General features: G+C 40.8%; 1 protein-coding gene and 1 non-coding gene across 2 annotated transcripts in view; one reads left to right on the plus strand and one right to left on the minus strand.

Moving 5' to 3' along the window:
- Positions 1-16,253, plus strand: part of TAFA5 (TAFA chemokine like family member 5) — a 648,513-nt gene that overhangs the window by 139,397 nt on the left and 492,863 nt on the right. The gene's annotated exons all lie outside the window — the stretch shown is intronic.
- Positions 14,030-14,096, minus strand: TRNAP-AGG (transfer RNA proline (anticodon AGG)). Its single transcript has one exon. It is a non-coding gene; the product is annotated as a tRNA-Pro (tRNA).

Below are 16,253 nucleotides of genomic sequence, written 5' to 3' on the forward strand. Positions count from 1 at the left end.
GCAACCCTAGTTAAAACAGTTTCAGTTAAAAGCCTGGTTGGGGCAGTTTTGTGGGGGCAATCCTGCCCAGTAAAACATGACCTATCAGTTTCAGTGCAGCTTTAATTTTATTATATAACATCAGCTATACCTGAGTCTTCGAAGTGCTTCATATTGCATTAAGGATATAGCTTTGTGATGATGCTGGACCTGGATCTCCCAATGAATAAACAGGCAGTTGCAATGGCAAGGGGTACTTTTCACCAGTTTCAGTTGGTTAGCAGCAGCCCTTCCTGGGTGGGAAAGATCTTGCCACTGTGGTGTGTGCCTTGGTAAAATCTAATTTAAACTACTACTATGCGCTCTACGTGGGACTACCCTTGAATACTGTCTGGAACCTACACTTGGTACAGAATGCAGTGGCCAGAATGTTGATTGGCACAAACCCTACGCATGATAACACTCCAGTTTTGTTCCATCTGCACTGAAGTGATTTCCAGATAACACAAAACACAAAGAAAATCTCTAAAAGTTACTTCTTTGCTTATGCCTGCTCTGATCAATTTACCATTCACTAAAGAAGGCTTCTTATTAAATACAACTTCCTGGTTTCTCGTTGGCAAGCAGTTTTGTGTCCAGACTTATAGCAGACAGATTAAAAGCTGCTTTTTCAGCACACAAGAGCCCCCCCCCCCAATAGAAACAGAACACAGTACTTTGGCTGCTTTTCTAAATGGCTATACAACTTTGTTGAACCAGCATGGTGTACTGGTTTGAGCAGCAGATTCTAATCTGGAGAACTGGGTTTGATTCCCCAGTCCTCCACATGAAGCCTGCTAGGTAACCTTGGACCAGTCACAGTTCTGTCAGAACTTCCTCACCCCCACCTGCCTCACAAGGTGACTGTTGTGGGAAGGGGAAAGGGATGGGAAGGGAAAGCCTCTTTGAGACTCCTGAAAGTAGAGATAAGTGGAATATAAAAACCTCCTCTTCTTTTTTTCTTGTTCGGTTATAGGAAACTTGTTCTTGTATAATAATATTCATATAAAAATCACTTGTCTTATGTTTCCTTAGCGTCATATACTTGTATATAATACAGGTGAGCCAGTTCAAATATATACCCATTCATTCATAGTTATGTCTTTCCACTGAAGTGTTAACAACTCTATCATGTGTTCCAATTTTACCCAGTAGATATATTTTCCCATCCTAACCATTTTAGTGCCTCCCACACATACACAACCCCCCCATTGTATCTTTATATATGGTTGTTTTTAATTTTCAGAGTTATTACTTGCTGTACAAAACCTTATAGCTATATGGAAAGTGTATGAAATTTATATCCGGTTTCAGCGCGACGACAAACGGACGTGTTCTGCAGGGCTCTGCAGGAACGTGCTGGACTGCTCAGCTTCGGGGGTCTTCAGAGGTGGGACGACTTGATAGTGCCCGGTTGGGGGGTTCCTTAGGCAGGGGGTTTTCCAGGGAGGCATGTATTGCGACTCAAGTTGCAGTTTGGGCTCCCCTTTTTCCTCCCCCAAGCTCGGGTTGAGACGGGCACCGTTTTGGCGGCTAAGATGTGATTGCCGGACAGGAGGAGGGAAGCGGCGAAGATTTTTTAAAAAACAAAAGCAATTTTTTTCTTCTCCCTGTCTTTTCTTTGAGTCTCCTTACCTCTCGAGGCGAACCTTTTGGAGGATGAGATGGATGCAGAGGACAGCAGGGAGGTGAGGAGGTGGAGGAAAAGGCTACCGGAGAGGGGGCGAAGGCATGGCAAAGGTGTTGAAAATTAAAAGAACACCCAGTGAAAGTTTCAGAAGAAGTTGAGAAGAGAAGGAGAGAAGCTAAATGGAGCGACTATCGAGATGCCAGAGAGCAAGGAGATGGAGGGGAAGATCACTGGCGACAGAGTAGAAGGCAAGGCGGAGGAGTAGAAGGTTAGAAGAAGCCCAGTTGAGGCGGAGGAGAGCAACGGAGTGACAGATGGGCTCAGCATGATCGAACAGACTTTGGACTTGAGTAAGATCAAATTATTATATACTGTCTTGTTTGTAAAAGCCACAGAGGAAGTGGAGGAGAGGAACGGAGCAGCAGTGTGGGTCTGGTGTGGTGGAAAAGAAACTGGACTGAGTAAGTTGAAATTATTGAACATTGTTAAAATTGGGACTACTTTTGAGATTATCTTGAGACTACTTTGATGAATTTTGGCAGGGAAAAGAATGGCAAGTGAGAAGAAGTAAGAAGAAGAGAGAAAGGACTATGCTGTGAGACTGAAGTGAGAGTAATGTAAGGAGAAGCTAAGAAGAGAGGAAGACAGGAGAGAAGTGGCTACATATATAACAGAGAGAGAGACTGAGAGAATTTAGGAGTGAGTGTGAATGAATGTTTAAGGATAAAGTGATACGATTGTGTTGTATGAAGGGAAGTTAATATAAGATTGAGTTTTGGTAGAAAGGTGTGGCAGTGCGTGTGTGGGTAAGTACGGGAAGTATGGAGTATGAAGTGGTGAAAGTCTGTAGTATGAAGCTTATGTAAGACATGAAATCTAGGAAAGATGAATATGAAGCTACGTTGAATTATTATTAGTTTATAAAATGTTTGGACTATAAATCTTGTCTAAGAGATAAGAAAAATTGAAGATAAAGTAATTGGGATATGAATACTAATACAAATAAGGATGATATGTCAGTCAAGACAGCAGCCTCACTAGGTGCTCCAAAATCATTGGGGACTACAATATTTCAGGACATGATCAAAGAATTACAAGATAATATGCAAGTTTATTTTAGGACTGTACTGAATCAGATGCAGGTGAATTTTGCAGAGCAGATGGGTGGATTACATTCAAAAATGGATCGTCTACAGGAACAAATAGTAGGAACTAAGGAAGAGATTTTGAGCTTAAGTCAGTCTTTAAAACCTCTGGATATTAAAATGAAGGTTGTGAATCAAATAGTGGAGGTAGATAAGACAACAAGTGATTAAAGAAGGAAAGTTAGTTAGTCCTGAGCTGGAACAGGTAATTTATAGTCTGAGACCTCAAGAGGTTTTGGAACAAAAACAAGAAAAAGACTTTTCACGTGGTGCAAGTGATGCATTGGTAGTAGCAACAGAAATGGAGTCCTTGGATACAGAGGAAGAAACAGAGGATCCATATAAAGGTAATTCAGCCCATAATAAAAACTATCCCTCTCAGAAGGAAGACCATAGTACTATCAATAGAAAAATGGGTAAGGAGGCGAGGTGCGAAGTCTTAACAGACCAATTATTAAAAATTACAGAACCCTTCAGAAACAAAAGGAAGGAAGGAAGGAAGGAAGGAAGGAAGGAAGGAAGGAAGGAAGGAAGGAAGGAAGGAAGGAAGGAAGGAAGGAAGGAAGGAAGATGGGGAAAGGGAGAGAAAGAGGGTGAAGGGTTTTTGTTTTGGTTTTTCTTCTTTCTTTTGCCAAATATTTTGTGAACAGAACAGAATTAATGTAAACTATTGGATATGCAAATGTAAATAATAGTATGTGGATCTACTTTTATTTATTTAGTGAATGATATAGATATAGGGTTGTGTATTACTGAATGTATGGAAGCTGCATTCTGCATCCTAATTTATGTTATGTTGTTTGTTTAAAAGAAAAAAGAAAAAAAAGAAAGTGTATAAATTCTACAAAACCATGTGGCTATATGGAAACTGTATGGAGATAATATAAAATATAAAACTTTGTATTCTTTTCTGACATGTTCAGGCTGATCATTTCCTTAAATAAATTTTAATGCACCTACATCATTTAAAAGTTATCTACAGATTGTTTTCTCCTTCAGAGAGAAGGACTGACTTATGTGGTATGAATAAAACAAAATACACTCAGAAATATAAGGGGGAAATGTACCTTCTGAAGTATTGTGTCTTCTGTTCAAAGAAGTAGCTATTTAACATTTTAGGTCAGGTTGCTAATTCTTGAATGCGCTATATTAATTCACATATATGGTTATACAGACAGAATATTAAGGCATTTGAGAAAGCCGTTTACAAAACTGGGAGCACTATTCCCCCCACCCAAAGCCCCTATAAGGCCGGATTTCAGCCACAGATGGATGCAAATACAAACTTTTTGCTTCTGAATACCTTTTAAATCACAAATTTACTATATTTATGGGGATATATGAGAAGAAACTTGGGAACAAATGCTTTCTAGTCATACACTTAAAAAGAAAGCAAAGAACAGCCTTCTGAATTCTACTTTATATTTAGCAATTTAAAGAGTGACCAAGAACGCGTATTAGATGCCTTAATTATAAGGTGAAAACAGTAAGGTAAATTGCTGTAATTTCTCATTCTCGGAGGGTCAAAAGTGGAGATACTGATCTCATCTACTTACTCTGATACGATAACATTATTGATAAGCACCTTGGTACTTTTGGTGTCTCTCAAGGATTGATGCTAGTTGTGTATGCTTACATCAACAGAATAGCCTCTTCATTGCTGATCTCCTCACTAACCTTTAAACCTCAGGCAATACTCTTCAATAGCCAGTTAATCACAGATTTGCCAATACTATCTGATACTTCAATTTACTACCTGACATTTTCCTGTATTACTAAAAGGTAGGCTTGGAACAACAGATACATTTCCATGGAAGGGCAGATTGCAAAAGTCCAGAGTCAAATTAGAAATAATATTTATTCTGACTTGTGAAGAATTATTACAAACTCTTATGTACCTTTTTCAAGTCTTCTAAAATAATGTCATATTGATGACAATAGTTTATATCTATGTGGTGGTAGATCTTTATTGTCATTTTAATAATGAACATATTCTTTTAATTGTTTTGTCCGGAGTAGGGACAAAAGTTGTTTCGGCTAGCCTAAGGTGGCAGAAGGGATTCTGATTTCTTGTTTCTATTTTTCTAGAAAAGCCAAGGCACAGATGACTAGTTGAGCACTATATCTAGCATCCTGTGTATTACATGCGTAGTGCCTACAGTGGTGGACTAGGATCTGGGAGATTCAGATTCAACATAAGAACATAAGAGAAGCCATGTTGGATCAGGCCAATGGCCCATCCAGTCCAACACACTGTGTCACATAAGAACATAAGAGAAGCCATGTTGGATCAGGCCAATGGCCCCTCCAGTCCAACACTCTGTGTCACATAAGAACATAAGAGAAGCCATGTTGGATCAGGCCAATGGCCCCTCCAGTCCAACACTCTGTGTCACATAAGAACATAAGAGAAGCCATGTTGGATCAGGCCAGTGGCCCATCCAGTCCAACACTCTGTGTCACATAAGAACATAAGAGAAGCCATGTTGGATCAGGCCAGTGGCCCATCCAGTCCAACACTCTGTGTCACATAAGAACATAAGAGAAGCCATGTTGGATCAGGCCAATGGCCCATCCAGTCCAACACTCTGTGTCACATAAGAACATAAGAGAAGCCATGTTGGATCAGGCCAGTGGCCCATCCAGTCCAACACTCTGTGTCACATAAGAACATAAGAGAAGCCATGTTGGATCAGGCCAGTGGCCCATCCAGTCCAACACTCTGTGTCACATAAGAACATAAGAGAAGCCATGTTGGATCAGGCCAGTGGCCCATCCAGTCCAACACTCTGTGTCACATAAGAACATAAGAGAAGCCATGTTGGATCAGGCCAGTGGCCCCTCCAGTCCAACACTCTGTGTCACATAAGAACATAAGAGAAGCCATGTTGGATCAGGCCAGTGGCCCATCCAGTCCAACACTCTGTGTCACACAGTGACCAAAACAAACCAAGTGCATCAGAAGGTCCACCAGTGGGGCTAGAAGCCCTCTCACTGTGCCCTCCCCAAGCACCAAGAATACAGAGCATCACCGCCCCAGACAGAGAGTTCCAACAATACATTGTGGCTAATAGCCACTGATGGACCTCTGCTCCATATGCTTATCCAATCCCCTCTTGAAGCTGTCTATGCTTGTAGCCACCGCCACTGCCACCACCTCCTGTATAAATGCCTATTATACTATGCTCACTGGATATTCTTAGGGCAGTCAGTTTCTCTCATTCTAACCCACCTCACAGGGTACTTGATGGGAAGCTAAAATGGAGGAGGGACGATGATGCTCAAAGCCACTTTGGTTCCCTATTGGGGGAAAAAACGGGGATATGGGTATCTAAATTAATAAATAATAAAGCAGGCATAAGAGGAGAAGAGTTTCATTTTAGGATAGAGAATTCTAGCTTCTGTTGTTATAAGTGAAACAGTGAACATATATTTATTAAACTATACCTAAAAGCCACCAAGTAAATGAAACAAACACATCTTTTACATAACCTGCATTCTCAGTGAGTGGGTTGCGGCCAAAGTCACACAGTAATTCAGTGAGAGTGTGATAGCAGCAGTTGTGTGGAGTGTTGCAACATTGTAAATACAAGTTAAAATGTATATATGCTATTCTGATCCACCAAAGTACTCATATCAAGGAGATAAAAGCGCTCCGTGTGTAAGATGTTTAATACTAAATCTTCAAACGAATAGACTGCCTGTCTCTCGGTTGGATACAGTTAAGCTTGTGTTTTCATTTCTGTGTGCATTTCCCAAAGCGATTCTGATTGGATCATTTATGTTGTTTCTGTTCAGCTTGTAGTAGCAATTTCGAAACATATAACTTTCCATAGAGGTATGCAAGGCATTGCCTGATACGTTTTTAAGGCCACCAGAGCCTTGACAGATCCTCAGAAGTTTGTGTTGTGAATTTAAATAAATATATATATTTTTTTAAAAAAACCTCTGCTCAAAATATCCTAGTGAGCCGTTATCTGTGGGTCATTGACATAGCAGGTCATAACCAATCCTTTTGGTGCAGCAGAAGTCTTGTACGTTTGGTGATACAATTGATGTTACAGACCAAATGCATTACCTTTTTATGCAGTTATGAAAACAAATTGAAATGGGTTTTAATTTGTTTGTATGAAATGTATTAATAAACGTTGTAGAGTGTGGCTGGAATGACCTAGGTAAGATTTAGGATGCTGATCATTCCCACCGTAACTGAAATATACCCTTCCAGATAGACTTCCAGACAGGCAGAATGAGCAGCAATTTGGGAATGGCTTACTGAAACCCGTTGGATCTGATTTCACAGGTTTCCTTTAGAACTGGATGTCTTATTAAGGACTGTGGTAGCTGTCACATACGGACACAGCGTGCACAAATGTTTTGAGGCTTCCACAAAAGGAGAACCTCGAAACTAGCTTTTGCTATAATCTTCAAGTCCACATGGAATCCAGTTGAGAAACTAGAAAGTTCATAAAAAATACAACCCCCAGCTTCTGGGAGTGGGGTAAGGATTATTTTTTGGAATATATCCAAAGCAGTGATTTACCATTATATGATATATATGATATATTATTGTTTTGATTTTGAGAGGACTTTTTAAAAATGCCAGCCATTTCTGAAAACTGTATGTAGTTGCCAGGTTACATCTCCTGTGTTGTTTAGAGGTCGGTTTGATTTGGTAATACAGTGCAGGGCTAATATATGGTGTAGTTTCCTGTTTCAAAAAAGAACAATTCCTTAGGCAAGCTTAGGCTGGTATAAGTAAAAAGCCAACAAAATCCACAATGGTTTAGACTGTATATTTTTTCTTGTAAAAAACTTGTGGGTAACTAACTTGCACTTCAACAGAAATAAGACAAGTGGACTCAAAAATTGAGGTCAAAAGTGGGATTATACTCTTGTGGAAGTTCCTGGTTTATACTTTGGATGTGATACTTTTTTTGTACAAAGAGCCCATATGAGGCTTGAGACTTCAATCAAGAGCTGTCCTCTTTACTTTTCAATCTAGGCAGATTTTCAGTCTTTGCTGAAGTTTATATGCAAATACACTGTATAATCCTGTGCATTTGTCATGACTGGTACCGTTCTTTCTTACACTCTAACCTTGAACATACTACTAACTTGGGATATCAGAGGGACTTATTTTTAAGTAATACTTCCAGAAAATTAGACTTGAGGGATGGGCAGTGACTATTTACCACTCTATGCTGAATTAGCAGCACAGAGTGAATTAGAGAAGCTTGTTCAACTACCTGAGTTTGATTTAGGGAACTTAATTTTTGCAGTACATTTTTTGCAGTCTTATACAGTTTAACTTTTGAGATCTTGGGGACATGGCAATATTAATTCGCTAAAACATTATAAAATACAAGAAAAACTCAGTAATGTGGCTTCTTGTATAAGTTTACTAGTTGGAGATCTTATTATCATAAACCAGTTAGCCAAATACAGAATGGCAATATTAATTCGCTAAAACATTATAAAATACAAGAAAAACTCAGTAATGTGGCTTCTTGTATAAGTTTACTAGTTGGGGATCTTATTATCATAAACCAGTTAGCCAAATACAGAATACTACACACCAAGGACAAAACTAGTGCTGGAGGGTCACAGTGACGGATCAGCAAATATCCCTAATCTTTCTATTACTCTGTTGTGAATGTGTACTTAAGAGTCTTAAAATAATTCCTTTGAGCCTAGAGTATTGAAATGATCCCTAGATTAGTGGCTAGTAATCCATTTTATCTTGTTGGATAAAAGAAGCTGTAACACACCATAATTCCTAGTCAGTCGAACACTGGATTTTACTTATTTTAAAAAGGGAAAGGTAACTCAGAACTACTGAATTACATTCCATATGAATGGTTCATAAATGTTAACATGTTGTGATTTGCAATCATGCACACATTTCTATTTGGGAAAACAGCAGTTGCTGCATTTGTCTGCAGCCTGAAATTGAATGAGATAAACAGAGCTGATTTCTAGTTTTATATCATAATTTCAATGGAGTAATGGTTTCTAATAGTATGCTTATTGAAAGCATTTTCGTTATTCTTGAAATCAGATGTTTTAATATTTCAACTGCATTTATCCTTTTAAACAACTCATTTTTGTCTCTCTTCCAGCAAGAGATTTCTTCTCCTCTTTTCTTTGTTTGGAAGCTGAAGACTGTGGTATAGGGAGCACATCCTTCACTGTGATGCAGAAATGTGTCTACTCTCTTGCTTTTTTTCATTTATGTGTTACAAACATTAGATCATTGGATGGTTATGCTCATGGCAGGTGCTGCAAAGTCTTGCTCTATGGATGTGGGTTTGGGAGGAGAGGAGAGGAAAAAACTTCATTCCATGAATGACTAATATTTTTCACTTGCATAATATTGACTTCACCATCTGCTTGTCCTTTGCTATTCACCTGTCCTTTGTACTAGCAGGTGATATCAGTCACAACTAACTAAGGAGTGCAGCTACAGCTCAGTCACATTTAATTTTGCATGGCTTTTTCCAGGGATTCTTCAGATATCAGTAAGATTTTTTTTTGTTGGGAGGGGTGATTAATGACTGACTTTTCTTCACTAAATTCTTCACTATGACTAAATTCTGTTCCATTTGATGGGACATCAGGAATTGAAATAGAAAAATACAATGCAAATAAGAACATAAGAGAAGCCATGTTGGATCAGGCCAATGGCCCATCCAGTCCAACACTCTGTGTCACACAGTGGCCAAATTTATATATATATACACACACTGTGGCTAATAGCCACTGATGGACCTCTGCTCCATATTTTTATCTAAACCCCTCTTGAAGGTGGCTATGCTTGTGGCCACCACCACCTCCTGTGGCAGTGAATTCCACATGTTAATCACCCTTTGGGTGAATAAGTACTTCCTTTTATCCGTTTTTACCTGTCTGCTCAGCAATTTCATCGAATGCCCACGAGTTCTTGTATTGTGAGAAAGGGAGAAAAAGTACTTCTTTCTCTACTTTCTCCATCCCATGCATTATCTTGTAAACCTCTTATCATGTCACCCCGCAGTCGACGTTTCTCCAAGCTAATGAGTCCCAAGCGTTTCAACCTTTCTTCATAGGGAAAGTGTTCCAGCCCTTTAATCATTCTAGTTGCCCTTTTCTGGACTTTCTCCAATGCTATAATATCCTTTTTGAGGTGCGGCGACCAGAACTGCACACAGTACTCAAAATGAGACTGCACCATTGATTTATACAGGGGCATTATGATACTGGCTGATTTGTTTTCAGTTCCCTTCCTAATAATTCCCAGCATGGTGTTGGCCTTTTTTATTGCAATCGCACAATGTCTTGACATTTTCAGTGAGTTATCTACCTCGACCCTAAGATCTCTCTCTTGGTCAGTCTCTGCCAGTTCACACCCCATCAACTTGTATTTGTAGCTGGGATTCTTGGCCCCATTGTGCATTACTTTGCACTTGGCCACATTGAACCGCATCTGCCACGTTGACGCCCACTCACCCAGCCTCAACAGATCCCTTTGGAATTCCTCACAATCCTCTCTGGTTCTCACCACCCTAAACAATTTAGTGTCATCCGCAAACTTGGCCACTTCACTGCTCACTCCCAACTCTAAATCATTTATGAACAAGTTAAAGAGCATGGGACCCAGTACCGAGCCCTGCGGCACCCCACTGCTTACCGTCCTCCACTGCGAAGACTGCCCATTTATACTCACTCTCTGCTTCCTATTACTTAGCCAGTTTTTGATCCACAAGAGGACCTGTCCTTTTACTCCATGACTCTCAAGCTTTCTAAGGAGCTTTTGATGAGGAACTTTATCAAAAGCTTTCTGGAAGTCAAGGTAAACAACATCTATTGGGTCTTCTTTGTCCACATTTTTGTTCTCCCCCTCAAAGAAATGTAACAGGTTAGTGAGGCAAGATCTTCCCTTACAGAACCCATGCTGAGTCTTCCTCAATAACCCGTGTTCATCAATGTGCCTACTCATTCTGTCCTTGATAATGCTTTCTACCAACTTTCCCGGTATTGAAGTCAGACTGACTGACCTGTAATTTCCAGATCTCCTCTGGAACCCTTTTTAAAGATGGGGGTGACATTTGCTACCTTCCATTCCTCAGGAACGGAGGCAGATTTCAATGAAAGATTACAGATTTTTGTTAGAAGATCCACACGTTCAACTTTGAGTTCTTTCAGAACTCTTAGATATATGCCATCCGGACCCGGTGACTTATTAGTTTTTAATTTGTTCCTCAGTTGTAGGACCTCCTCTTTTGTCACCTCAATCTGACTCAGGTCTTTCAACACCCCTTCCAAAATTAGTGGTTCTGGAGCGGGCAAACACTTCTCATCTTCCACAGTGAAGACGAAGGCAAAAAATTGATTCAGCTTCTCAGCCATTTCCCTATCTTCCTTCAGTAATCCTTTTACCCCATGGTCATCCAAGGACCCCACTGCCTCCCTGGCTGGTTTCCTACTTCTAATATATTTGAAGAAATTTTTATTGTTGGTCTTTATGTTTTTGCAATATGCTCCTCATAGTCTCTTTTTGCCTGCCTGATCACAGTCTTGCATTTGATTTGCCACAGCCTGTGTTCCCTTTTATTAATCTCACTTGGACTAGTGAAAGTACAGGTCCTCTTGTGGATCAAAAACTGGCTAATTAATAGGAAGCAGAGAGTGAGTATAAATGGAGGACGGTAAGCAGTGGGGTGCCGCAGGGGTCAGTACTGGATCCCATGCTCTTTAACTTGTTCATAAATGATTTGGATTTGGGAGTAAGCAGTGAAGTGGCCAAGTTTGCAGATGACACTAAATTGTTCAGGGTGGTGAAAACCAGAGAGGATTGTGAGGCACTCCAAAGGGAACTGTTGAGGCTGGGTGAGTGGATGTCAGCGTGGCAGATGAGGATCAATGTGGCCAAGTGCAAAGTAATGCACATTGGGGCCAAGAATCCCAGCTACATATACAAATTGATGGGGTGTGAACTGGCAGAAACTGACCAAGAGAGAGGTCTTGGGGTTGTGTTAGATAACTCACTGAAAATGTCAAGACAGTGTGTGGTTGCAATAAAAAAGGCCAATGCCATGCTGAGAATTATTAGGAAGGGAATTGAAAACAAATCAGCCAGTATCATAATGTCCCTGTATAAATTGATGGTGCGGTCTCATTTGGAGTACTGTGTACAATTTTGGTCACCGCACCTCAAAAAGGATATTATAGCATTGGGAAAAGTCCAGAAAAAGGCAACTAGAATGATTAAAGGTTTGGAACAGTTTCCCTATGAAGAAAGGTTAAAACGCTTTGGGCTCTTTAGCTTGGAGAAACGTCGACTGTGGGGTGACCTGATAGAGGTTTACAAGATTATGCATGGGATGGAGAAAGTAGAGAAAGAAGTACTTTTCTCCCTTTCTCACAATACAATAACTCATGGGGATTCAATGAAATTGCTGAGCAGTCAGGTTAAAATGGATAAAAGGAAGTACTTATTCACCCAAAGGGTGATTAACATGTGGAATTCACTGCCACAGGAGGTGGTGGCGGCTACAAGCATATCCAGCTTTAAGAGGGGATTGGATAAAAATATGGAGCAGAGGTCCATCAGTGGCTATTAGCCGCAGTATATATATGTGTGTGTGTGTGTGTACACACACATATATTGGCCACTGTGTGACACAGAGGATTGGACTGGATGGGCCATTGGGCTGATCCAACATGACTTCTCTTATGTTCTTATGACTTCTAATAGTTATGAAGCTACATGAGTAAAAATCATATATAGCTATATGACTACAGTCTAAGAGGGCTAAAAGACACATGACCAAAGTTGCTGTTGACAAAGGAGGAGCAGCAAAGGAGTTTGTTGTGATCATATAATTACTGATTCCCTCAGTAGAAGCTGATAACTATGCTTGAGATACTGAATTAGTATCACTGGAGAAATAATTCTAGTGCTAATTAGATCGTGCTATTCAAAATGATTATTCCCAGTTCTCCCCCCGCCCCCACCCCGGTCCATCTGTGTGTGTTCAAGTGTTCCAAGTAGCTCGTATTGTGCTTATGCATAGTTATTGGACCTGTTGACTTTTGATCTATTACAAAATCAACTGTAGGTCAATGTTAGCTCATTTAGATCTGACACAGTAGAGCAAAAGAAAGTATTGGGAGTTCAGAGAAGGAAAACTGTACTTTGTTTTGAGCACCTAGATTTTGTTTAGTTTGTATAGCAAAACAGTAATCCCTGATAAACTGTCTACAGAACAAAAATAGCCAAGAGCTGGAAGTGGTGATGTGAGCAGTATAATCTAAAGTAATGTTCACAGATAGGGTTCTCTAGAAGATTTTAGGCTGATATTTGACACACTATGAACAGATCCTTCATATTTTTGCAACCATTATTTATTTCTTGCCTTAAAAGTGTTAATCTGCTCCTCTACGTGCACAATCATTAAAATATTTCCCCCTTCCAGAATCTCACTTGGGAATCAAAGTTGTTGTATTATGCTGACCGATAAGTTGTCCCCTACCTGGGAGCTAGAAGTAGACATGTTTTGCCAAAATTCTACTGGAGGTAGATTTAGTTTCACTCCACTTAACTGTGGAAAATATTCTCCCTTTGAATCATGACACACCAGGAGAGAGATTTTATTTTCTACCCTCATGGAGCTGGTTGGACATAAATCCTGCCTAGCCCCCCCCCCCCACTCCATCTAATCCCATAAAGAAGCTGCCTGCTTAAAATATTATTGTCCCTGGAGCTGTAAGTATAAAGCTTCAGATCTGTCAGATGTTAAATGTATAAACAAAGTTATTTTGATTGACTTCTGATCTTCATTTGCCTTTTTGAATCCATTTCCTCTTTTTGCTTTGTCCCTCAAATAAGCCTTTTGTCCCTTGAATATAACCTTCTGTCTCTTTGTAGCGTGCGCGATCAGGTTTAGGAGTTGTTTTTTTTAAAAAAAAATCAGCTTGACTATTTGTTCCCAGATCTTCACGATCAGGGAAAGGAGAGATCCTGGAAGATTAATGTAGACCAGGCTGAAGGGTTGATTCCTTGCCAAAAAGAATCTCTGTCCAAATAAATAAATTAGTAAATAAAGCATGCTTTAACATATGAACATATGAAACTGCCTTCTACTGAATCAGACCTTTGGTCCATCAAAGTCAGTATTGTCTTCTCAGACTGGCAGCGGCTCTCCAGGGTCTCAAGCTGAGGTTTTTCACACCTATTTGCCTGGAACCTTTTAGTTGGAGATGCCAGGGATTGAACCTGGGACCTTCTGCTTCCTAAGCAGATGCTCTACCACTGAGCCACCGTCCCGCCCCAAAGCATGTGTTTAGGCTTGTAGTCTCCTTTTACGCAGTGACTGGGGCAGTACAGCACATTGGCTGATGAAGACTGGGTGATCCTGGTTCATCATAGGGGCTTACTTCCTGGAAAACCACACACATAACTGCTGCCTTTCCTGTAAAAAAACTAATTCTGTATACACGGCTGTAACTTTTTCAGCCCATGGCACTCCAGCTAGAAAGGATTTTTTTGCATAAAATGTCATTTTTTTGTTTCATACTATGTATTCTCTGACCGTTTTCGCACACAGCTCGCCTCGCAGTCACAGTCCTGTTCCCTCCGCAGCGTCTGTCGGATTCCCCACCATCTGCACCGGAGTTACAGGAAGTGCCGTGGCTTTTGCGTAGCAAACGTAAACTGGGTTTTAGCGGTTTATGTTCGCTACGCAAAAGCCGCGGCACTTCCTGTAACTTCGGCGCAGATGGTGGGAAATCCGACCGGACGCTGCGGAGGGAACAGGATTGTGTCTGCGAGGTGAGCTGTGTGCGAAAACGGTCTCTCTTTTTTAGTCCTTATCACTGCTTTCTGGAGGGAAATAGAGCATTTAGATGTAATTAGAAATTTGCAATGGATCAATGATCTGATATGGGAAAAGTAGCAGTACATTGCAGTCTCTCCTGCCCTGCTCTCCTTTACCTTGGAAGAACACCTAGTTCTTGAAATAATATGTTTACCCTTTTTCCTTGTTAAGGGCTCCTGTCCTATGGGCACATCTGCACATCAAGCTTATAATGTTTCATATCAGCCTGAAGTCAGGTCTTCCCTCCTTTAATGGATCAGGGAACTATGTGTCATAAGAATCACGAGCATTCAACCATATTGACTGATCTGCACATGCTCATTGGCATGTGAGTTTTATTCTTCTTTCTCTAAGGAACTTCAGGTGATGTGCATACCCCCCTCCATTTTATCCCCAGAATGACTTGTCACTATTACATAATTATTGGGCCTCCCAATATGGGGGCACATTCGGCCGGGTCTTCGAGCTCTGCACTGGCTCCCAATAACATACCGAGTCCGGTACAAGGTGCTGGTCATTACCTTTAAAGCCCTATATGGCCTGGGACCTGCCTACCTGAAGGACCGTCTCTCCCCACATGTTCCCCAGAGAGTACTGAGGTCAGGAACTCAAAACCTTCTCACCATCCCCGGGCCTAAAGAAGTCCGTCTTAAGACAACCAGAGACAGGGCCTTTTCCATAATGGCCCCTACATGGTGGAACCAGCTGCCGGAGGAGGTGAGGGCCCTGCGGGACCTTACTCAGTTCCGCAGGGCCTGCAAGACAACTCTCTTCCGGCTAGCCTGCATCTGACTGGGAAATAAATGTAGCTTATTAAACTCCTGTTAATTATATTGTATTTGATGTTAAGGTTTTAAGGTTTTTAGGTTTTAAATGTTCTGACTTTTTAAATGTTTATATATGTAAATATCAATTTGAATTCTGTTTTATCGTCTGCTGTGAGCCGCCCTGAGCCATTTTTATGGGAAGGGCGGGATACAAATCATAGAATAAATAAATAAATAATTAGGGTTTGTAGAATCTTTCGGGCTCAAGTGCCGTGTTCTACTGGAGAAAGTTTTCCTTCCAGACGTTTCGTTCTCAGCTGCGGAGAACATCCTCAGTGGCGTTGCAGCCGGAGCAGGCGCTCTGACCTTCTTGGCTGCTGTGCATCAATGCATCAACGCACAGCAGCCAAGAAGGTCAGAGCGCCTGCTCCAGCTGCAACGCCACTGAGGATGTTCTCCGCAGCTGAGAACGAAACGTCTGGAAGGAAAACTTTCTCCAGTAGAACACGGCACTTGAGCCCGAAAGATTCTACAAACCCTAATGATGTTACCCGCCGTGAAAACCTGAAATCTTTGATAACACTATTACATACATTCTTATTCCACCTTTCCTTCAAGGACTTTGTATCAGCATAAATGCTCTCTCTTCTTCCATTTTTGGCCTCACAGCAATATTGCTTTTGCTAGCTTGAGAGACAGTTCATGGTCACACAACTTTGTAGCACAGTGGAAATGTGAACCTGGGTACAACGTGAAACTCTTTTGTTCTGTGTACTAGATTGTGCCCACCATGTTAACAAGGATGTTACAGGACATATTCTTAATAACTGCAAAT

This window comes from Heteronotia binoei, chromosome 8, assembly GCF_032191835.1.
Source record: "Heteronotia binoei isolate CCM8104 ecotype False Entrance Well chromosome 8, APGP_CSIRO_Hbin_v1, whole genome shotgun sequence".
NCBI lineage: Eukaryota > Metazoa > Chordata > Lepidosauria > Squamata > Gekkonidae > Heteronotia > Heteronotia binoei.